Consider the following 10,000-nt stretch of genomic DNA (forward strand, 5'->3'; position numbering starts at 1 on the left):
AATCTGCCAACTATGATGGGAAATAAAGGGATTGTTTCGCAAATCAAAACCCTCTAAATTCATGAACTATACGGTGGGGAAATCCAGAGTTAATCCTCGTTTCCAGAATTTTAACAAAAAAAAAAAAAACGAAAGGTGATCTATAAATACAAAATTCAATATCCGCGAAATAATCATATTTTTTCGCATTTTCTTCTCTAAAAACCTTCCTGATTACCTCCCTTGAAATCCCCAAAAATATGGCCGCGGCCTTCGGGCTAAAACATTTTAAAGGATTTTTTAAGGATTTATTAAGTCCAGCCGTTTAACTGTGAAGAGGGAACAGACAGGCGGACATAACGCCCATTATAATATGATTTCAAGTTAGCATAAAAAAATTATGCTTCTAAATACCGTAAAGCATATTTTCTGACGAAATTATTATTCTGCCATTTCATCTAACAATATAACCTGATGAGTTTTTATATAAAATACTGGTGTGTTCAGCTTATATATTAAAAACACAAACGTGCAACACATGAGCAGAAGTGTTTTATCTGAGAGAAACATCGGAAAGAGAAAAGACACAGAACTTCACTCAGGACTTCACTGGATTTCCAGAATCAATGTATCGACATGATTTAGTCTCCTCAGTGGTGTTCTGACTTAAACTTTGTCCGGTAAACAAGGCATTCACTTAATTTGTACAGAAGCTATCAAGGTTAGAATTTTGTATAATTATATGTACATGAAATAGGGCAGTGAGCTGGCAGAATCGCTAGAACACTGGGCCAAATATAGTAGTAGCATTACGTCCATCTTTACATTTTGAGTTCAAATCCCATCGGGGCCAGGTTCGATAAAATAGGTACCAGCTGAACACTGGGGGTGAAGTAATCAATTTGCTCCCCTAACCATATATTGTTGGTCTTTTGCCAAAATATGAAACAAAGGTGGCGATGTCGCAGAATCGTTAGCACAGGTAAAATGTTTTGCAGCATTTCGTCCGTTCCTACAGTTCAAATTCTGCCAGAGGTCAATCTTTTCGAGGTCCATAAAATACGTACCAGTTGTGCACTGGGGATGATGTAATCCACTTAACACCTTCTCTGGAGCTGTTGGTTTTGTGCCAAATTTTGAAACTAAAATATGCACATGGAACAGCATAAGATTAAAATTCTTGTATATATAATATTTATGAGCATATAAATGTTGAAAATCACTATCTATCTATCTATATACCTATCTGTCTGTCTGTCTATCTATCGATCTATATGTCTGTCTATCTATCGATCTATCTGTCTGTCTATCTATCTATCTATCTATCTATCCATCTATCTATCTATCTATCTATCTATCTATCTATCTATCTATCTATCTATCTATCTATCTATCTACCTATCTATGTAACTTGCTAGCTACGTTCCACGTTTCGATACGCACAAATGTTAAACACACTGGTACTTTAATCTAAGGTTGTTTTAAGTGTGTATATTTTTGTCGTTACCTAGTTCTCGCTTCCGTGCACTTAGTGGTGCTCGGAGTGAGTAGAACAACAGAAAGATGTCAAAGCTCTTTGATTTTTTGGCAAAATTTACCTGCAATAACTTTAGGTTTCATTGAGAATGAGATAAATCAGTGTGAAGAATCGATAATATTTATTTCTGTGATTCCTGAAGTGGTTTTAACATTTTAAACTTTGATAAGCAGGCAGATGGGATTCTTTGAAATAGAAGATCGGATTCATGATGTGAAATTCTAATCCCTGTTTAGGAAAATATCAAAGAAGATATCGAAGTTGAATGAGTGAATCCCTGAGTATTTATTTGATATCAGTTCTGTTTTGTGTCATTCTATGTATTCTTTAATGAGATAACAATGACTTCTCGACACGTAAAACAATAATTTTGTAATCTGAAGAAAAATAAATATCTTGTGCTATTTTACTTGCACTTCCTGTCACGTGACAGCTACTTCCCCTATAGAATGAAAGGTATGACTTCATGGGTATTCTCTGCTTTCGTTAATTAACAATTTTATTTTTGTTTTTGTTTTTATATTTATCGCATTGTTGGAGAGAGTCAGTGAGAGACGCGGGGAAAGAAAAAGACAAGGAAAAGAAACAAAGAGAGGGTGAGAGACAGAAAGAATGGGGGAAGAGAGAAGAAAAGGAGAACAAAGAGAGGGTGAGAGACAGAAAGAATGGGGGAAGAGAGAAGAAAAGGAGAACAAAGAGAGGGTGAGAGACAGAAAGAATGGGGGAAGAGAGAAGAAAAGGAGAACAAAGAGAGATGGAGAATCATTCTGAATTCTTGTCAGATTTGTTCTTTTGTCATTTATATTATTATTTTCATAGATTTTCAAGCATTTTATTCTTTCATTTTAAAGTAAAATATATATTTGTTTGCTTCGTGTTAATTTTCTCGAATTTCAAGATCTAAGTCCTATTTTTTTCTTTGTGCTTTTCATGTGTTTTGTGCAAAAGTATTTTAAAGTTAAAAACTGCCTCGAATTACATGATGAGATGGTGTCATACTATTGTTTTCAGTGAACAGGGTAAGTTTAGGTGTAAAAACCGCATATTGCTGAATTGTCAATTCTACCGCTCTGACATGAAATTCAATTATGTATTTACCATGAATTACAAACAGAAAACAGAGAGACGCAGACGGAAAGAGAGAAAACAAGAATTTAACATTAGAAAAGATTTGTGAATTTATCTTTTAAATTTATTACGTTTAGTTGAAATATTTTTCTCTAAGATCCCCCCCCCCAAGAAACATATGCTACTCAAATTCGTTCAATATTTATTGTAACTGCCTTCTGTTTAATTTTTTTCCCTTTAGGTGAAGCAGGTTAGCTCAATGGTTAAAGTATCGAGCATAAGAGTCAAAGGTTTTGAGTGACATAACATCACAGTTTTCAAATTTCGCCTTTCTTTTAGTTGTGTTATGTGAAATAAGGAAATCTGGTTGGAAAATCGATTTTAGGAAACCCTGCAACGAAGTTGATTGATTTGGATATAACGTTTGGTTATGTTTAGAAAGGAATCTTTCGGAACTAACTATTTGTCTCGAGTGAAAAGTCGGTCCCGATACATAAGATTTCTCCTCTCCACATGGCAGACAAACTTATCCAAAGGAAAACTTCTAAGGTTTCCTGTGTTGCTCTATGCAAGTGATTATGATTAACGAACTGTGAAATACTAGTTTAGAAAATTTTCGAGATTGGGTTTGGGTTTTCTACCCACTTTAAATTTGTTTGTCAAGTAAGAGAAGAGTATGGCCCACCCTGGGAAACGTTATGCAGTAAATTTCTCTACAAGAAAAATCCAAATATCCTTCAGCTCACATCCTGCCATCGCAAAAAGGAAGAGCAGACCAGGTAATATATTCTTTATTCATTCAATCTGAATCTAAGGCATCGAAGTCTTTTGGTTAAGTTTTGACCTTCATTGTCAACAACAAAAACAACTTTGTAAGTTTGGATCTGCTTGATTCCAACTAATTTAGAATAACACAATCATAGCAACGTTGAAGGAGGTCGCAGCAGCAGAAACCTCTAAGAGTTCCACCGTGGCAATTACAAAAAGGAAGCACACGCAGGTTGGTGTTGTCTTTGATACCCTATGCCTAAAACAAAAAAAAACTGAATGATCAATAACGGATTATCGTTAATCAGAAGTCTGATGCTATATTAAGGTCAGTGTGCGGACTAAACAACAACAGCAACGCTTACTACTACTACTACTACTACTACTACTACTACTACTGTTACTAATACTGTTGCTCCTGCTGCTGCTGCTGCTGCTACTACTACTACTACTACTACTACTACTACTACTACTACTACTACTACTGTTACTAATACTGTTGCTGCTGCTACTACTTAACATCAGCTCTAACTACAGCATCAGTAACAATATTAGCAGCAACGATTAAATTGGGTAAACAGAATGGAACGACCGATAAAAGTGAAAGGCAAAAAAGAAACATTAAAAATACCACCTGTTACAGGTGCATCAAGGAAACCTCTATGTGGTTACTCACTCTACTAGAAATAGCAGTCCACAAACCTGGAATCACATACCACTTTGGTTGGTGTAACATTAGAAAGAAATACTTTGCATTTAATGCAAAATATCTCTTCGTAGTTAAAATGTCTTTGATTATACGTTTGGTGAATTAGAACTGAAGTAGGGTTAAATAATAACACCACCACCACCATCACCACTAACACCACCACCGCCACCACCACTAACAACACAATACGCTTGTAATTTCACAAAACATGTCACATCGAACAATAGACCCAGACTACAAATGATCAGATTTGCACTGACTTATCTGTATTTCTTAACATTGAAAGTACAATTTAGTGTGACTTAAAGAGAGACTGCAGTAGATAATTTAGTTCTAGAAACATTTTCTCTCAATAAATTGCTGTTGAAGAGACTATTATATTTGTAAATAGTGTTGCTAAAGATTAAAACGTCTTGGCTATAGAAACGACAGCTTTCATCTTTGTGTACAAGATTCGTACATTGTCGTTTCTACACATTTCGTAACTAAGAAGTGTGAAGCACTTTCGGAAAGTGTAAAGAACGAATAAACTCTCTGAAGTCAGAAACCTCAGATTTCTTTGTTTCAAACCAAAACATTTGATATGCTTGTCTACCAGTCCTTAGCAGTAACGACAATGTTTGACCCCTAATACTTAGCGTAGCCAGTTGTTTTACATTTTCTGAAGATGATTTACTTCAATGGAATCTTCTCATTAGATTAATTTTTACTGGAAACTTTTCACATCATTATAATCCAACCATGAAAGGTACTCAGCCTCATGGTTGCTGTATACTCTGCCTCTTGATCCAGCTCTGCTGAATTTAGAGATGTTGAGGGAAAAACCCTCTCTCACTTATGTATGAGAAGACCAGGTTAAATTAGATCACAGACACCTCTCCTATGGCATCGGATACTACAGAAATCGAAATGATCATCCCTGAACTGAATAAATACCGGATTGTAATCGATATATACATTAACGAAGAAAAGTCAGTGAGTTTGTAGCTGAACGTTTGTTGAAGTAAAGCCATAATCAGTTGTTTCGTGGATTGGCCGAAAGTCCTGTTGAAATGGAGTCTTGCTCAATAAACCCTTCACATGGAATATAACTGGGTAAAATTATTGTGAACACGGCTTGACACACGACGACATCGACTGAGAGGAAGTTACCCGACAATGTAGAGGTTGTGATTCTGAATAGTTGTTTCAGTTTTCAACTGATCAGGTTGTAGTGCCTTGTGATGTATTAAGATTGTCCCATGAGCAAAGATTCTTGAACAGTGACAAGGCGTGAGGGGCCACTTGTGAGGCACGATATACTGCCAGTTACTGCATCGCCTGAAGTGCACATATGGATCAAATGTTGACCCGGATCGGATAACTATTGTCGAGAATGTTGATCAGTTCCCACAATTGTCTTCCAGTCAGCTAACAAGGCAGGCAGTATAACTTATCAATGTAAGTTAGTGATTGGTGAGAGTGATGACATTCTTTAAGAAATTCTGGACTTCAAGGAAAATCAAGCTGACAGTTTTTTCCAGTGGTTTTCCAGTCATGTGACTATAGAAAATTTCCAGAAACTGGGAATATTGGCAGAATGGGAGCAATGATCATCAAAATATTGGCTCCTATGTGAATGTTTTGAGAGATGGGTGAAAATAGTGGGAATTGCCCTTTTGAGATATTCTAATATCTATAGATGGCTGTAACCTAGAGAAGAGATCTAGGAAAGGATAGTTATTATGGTCAAGCTATTCTTGCACCTGAGAGTTTCCATGATAGTAGCAAATAAAGTTCATCACCGTCATTATTATTATTATTATTATTATTATTATTATTATTATTATTATTATTTAGTTATTATTATTTTATTTTTTCTTATTATTAGTTTGACTCAAATAAAAACTACAAAATGTTACTGTTGTAGCTATGCGAACAGGAAAGATTCGGCATCAGCCAACATCAGTTACCCTTATGCTCAAATTTCTTACACATTCTTTCTTCCTTTCTCTTCTTCTATCCCTCACTCCCCCTCTCTCCTTTTTCTCTCTCACCATATCTTTCTTTCTCTCTTCCCCTCTCTCCTTATTTGTCTTTTTCTTTAATTTCTTTTATAAATTTTATTTATTTTGCATTCATAAATTGTATAATTTAAAAATAAAAAGTCTGCTTTTATTCATTTGTAATATTTATATATTCTTTTTTTTTAACAAAGAACATCTCTCCCTCGGGCCCAGTTTAAATCGATTATATTGGATTTTGTTTGTCTTTTTTGTTTGATTCTAACTTGAATTGTTCCAAAACATCAGACATAATTTCCACCTGAAGCTTTCCTCTGACATTCTAAGTCTTTTATTATTCTAATGTTATGGCATAAGTCTGCTAACAATGGACATTAAAACTTCGCCTATTCAATTATGTCTTACATTAAACTGAAGCGAAACATGAAAAGCAGACATTTTCCCGCCATGTTCTTCTGCCGCCATACACACTTGATGCAGTGTTTTAGAGTCTACGATGGTGGGACGCAGGTTAAGATATTTTTCTTTTGTTTTTTTTTTTAAGTAAGGTGACTAATACAAATGAGGATCCATACATACATGTGTATTTCTCTCTCTCTCTCTCTGTATATATATATATATATATATATATAGCAAGAGAGAAAGAGAGAGGGGGAGGGACAATGAGATAGATAGATGGAAAGAGATAGAAAGATATATATGAAGAAATACAGATCTATGTATAGATCCTCATTTGTATTAGTCACCTTAGGTGTATATTTGTATGCATTCGTGTGTGTGAATGTGAATATGTGTTTAATATTATTTTTATACCAGTTTACAGATTTATAGTTATATAAAACAATGCACAAATAAATCAATATATTTTACTGTATTTGTGATAGTTCGTTAATGCCCTTCTTCTTACCAACAAGCACATTCTCTCTCTTCATCTCTCTCTCAGATATGCATGTATACAATGTAAGCCTACCAACATGTATGCATACATATATGTAGTAGTGGTGGGGATATATTTTTATGTTCAATTACAATAAAAACAATGTTACATTCATCTGATGGGTTACTCTATGCTTTTGCAGAGTTCACATTTATTATTTTTAAGCAAGAATATTTGGCAGTGACTTGGAAATATCGGCCAATTAAGCAAACGTTCTTCTGCCATTCAGGCGATGGCTTCAGTTGAAACTTCGAAGTCACTATCAATGATAGTCTTCCTTCATTATAATCAATACTCACACACACCCACATATATTTATAAACGTGACAGAGGGTACTCAGTAGTACCAACATTTCTAGAAATAAGAGTAAAAACAACCCAACAGCCACAGATGCACAGAGACAAGTTCCCTAACGGACATAGCCAGATCCCCGATGATTTCGAATGCTAGAGCATCTTAATTCTCATCGGTGGGTCTTATCGCGCCTAGAGTTAAACTCAACCCATCTTGTTAGCTCATAAGAAATCCGTTGAACTCATACGCTTATTTCAAAAAACGGTAGAAGTGGCTTTTGGGATTGTTTTAGCTCTTATGTAATGAATAATAATTATAGGCGCAGGAGTGGCTGTGTGGTAAGTAGCTTGCTAACCAACCACATGGTTCCCGGGTTCAGTCCCACTGCGTGGCATCTTGGGCATGTGTCTTCTGCTATAGCCCCGGGCCGACCAATGCCTTGTGAGTGGATTTGGTAGACGGAAACTGAAAGAAGCCTGTCGTATGTATATATATATATATATATATATATATATATATATAGATATATATATAGATATATATATATATATATGTATGTGTGTGTATGTGTTTGTGTGTCTGTGTTTGTCCCCCTAGCATTGCTTGACAACCGATGCTGGTGTGCTTATGTCCCCGTCACTTAGCGGTTTGGCAAAAGAGACCAATAGAATAAGTACTGGGCTTACAAAGAATAAGTCCCGGGGTCGATTTGCTCGACTAAAGGCGGTGCTCCAGCATGGCCGCAGTCAAATGACTGAAACAAGTAAAAGAGTAAAAGAGAAAAAGAGTAAATAAATGATATTCAAGAAAATAAATACTCCCAGAAACATTTAGGGTTATTCCCTTACAGACAGGTGCCGGTGAGTAATTTGCGCCTAAATTTCATTATAGGTATTTGTAACAGAAAATTGCCGATTGGTCGCTGATTCTAAGGAAAATGGTGCAAAAAAAAAAGAAGTGCAGCTAAAATTGCTCTTAAAAATCTTTTTTGTAGGAAACGTTAAGGAATATTCTGGCCCTTCGCTATTGCTAATTTAATAACAAACTTTCGGTAACATTTTCAAAGCTTTCTCTGTCTCCTGTGTACTACACCATAAATTTAAGAAAGTTTTCGGGTCTCTAAAGGAAGAGATTGTTTTTTTCCGTATCCTAAAAACACGGGCAGAAAGAATTGTACCCTCCTTGGTCACACAATTCATTGACTTTCAGTGTCATAATATAGTCATATCTAAATATTCGGTGTTCCAAGTGACATAGGAAATTGAAGTGAAACTAGAACTAGGTTACTCGACAGCATTGTCCAGTAACGAAGATCGTGTCTATTTGTTGTTGTTACCCCAAACAAAGTAATATTTCTACTACTTCGTTATATCAGGTTTTGCGTGTATCTTGTGATAAGAAACCCTCAATTATTTCGTCGTATGAGTCAGCTTGTGAAGAGTTTTTCGTTATCTGATTTTCGGAGGCTAAATGTTTTGTGGTTATTTGACGCAATACATTAACTGACTGAAGGATCGCTAAATGATCAGATAGCACTCGAATACCCCTCCAGTAATACACTTCCATTTTAAGAAAGTAAGGTTTTCTAGTCAATGCAGATTCAGTTAAATCGTCTCTGAAATCATAGCATCCAGTTTGACAGATGACCTAAGGGATCAGAACTAATCTTCAACTAAACAACAACAACAACAACAAGATCCGAGAATAATTTTCTCAGTACTGGAAGGGCGAAATGGAAATACTATTTGTCCAGCATTGTAAAGAGTCTACGAGCCGGTGCTTCAAATATTTCGCTGATCCCTTACACAGTAGAGACAAGACAAGAACGGGTGAGGGGGGAAGGGGAGGTGATGGAATAAGAGAATGCGAGGGAGGAACAGGGGAGGAGGTAAAGTTGAGTCAATCAACCTCAGAACTTGACAGATTTACAGATTTTGTGTTTATCGAATCCAGAGATGAACCGAAAAGTCGATTGTTGCAGGCTCGAAGGAATTTGATCAGACACATCGACGCCAAATTTGTATTCATCCTGTAAGTACCACACACACACACATACACACACACGCACACACACACATATGCTCACATACAAATGCATCGAAACACAATAAATATAAAAACAAGCATATACATAGAATAGCAGAGGTAATCCATGTCAGAATGTCTATCACAAATACTACAGATAACAAAATGGAAATCATTCTACAAATCTACAAAACGATCGTCAGATATAAACAAAATTTATGAGTGAAGAATACTAGTCACCCTTAAAAACTTACAATAAATACGTGCTTTATTGGAAACACGGTTAATCTTTATCACACTGACTAATGTTAACCCACACACACGTGTTTGCTTCAGGAATGGAAAAATTACAATTTCTGCAAGAATTCCGTTTCCAAATAAATACCGAAGCTCATCTTATAAGAGCAAGCAATTCCGTTGTTGCCATGGACGCTTCCCTTACCTTTTGTTAACCACGTGACAAACCTAATCAATAAATGAATGAAATCTACAGAATCTTTAACCATCGCATACATATAGTTCATATCTTGATTCCAGTCATCTCGCAGAAGCTAAATAAACGTTAAGCGAACGAGGAGGTTTTCTGTAATACAACTTAATACTAGAAGGAAAACTTAACAAGAGGTGGCTTTAACGATAACAGATTTCACACCACGGCCTTCAGCTTCGACCCTAATAC

This window comes from Octopus sinensis, linkage group LG17 (assembly GCF_006345805.1).
Source record: "Octopus sinensis linkage group LG17, ASM634580v1, whole genome shotgun sequence".
NCBI classification, from domain to species: Eukaryota; Metazoa; Mollusca; class Cephalopoda; order Octopoda; family Octopodidae; genus Octopus; species Octopus sinensis.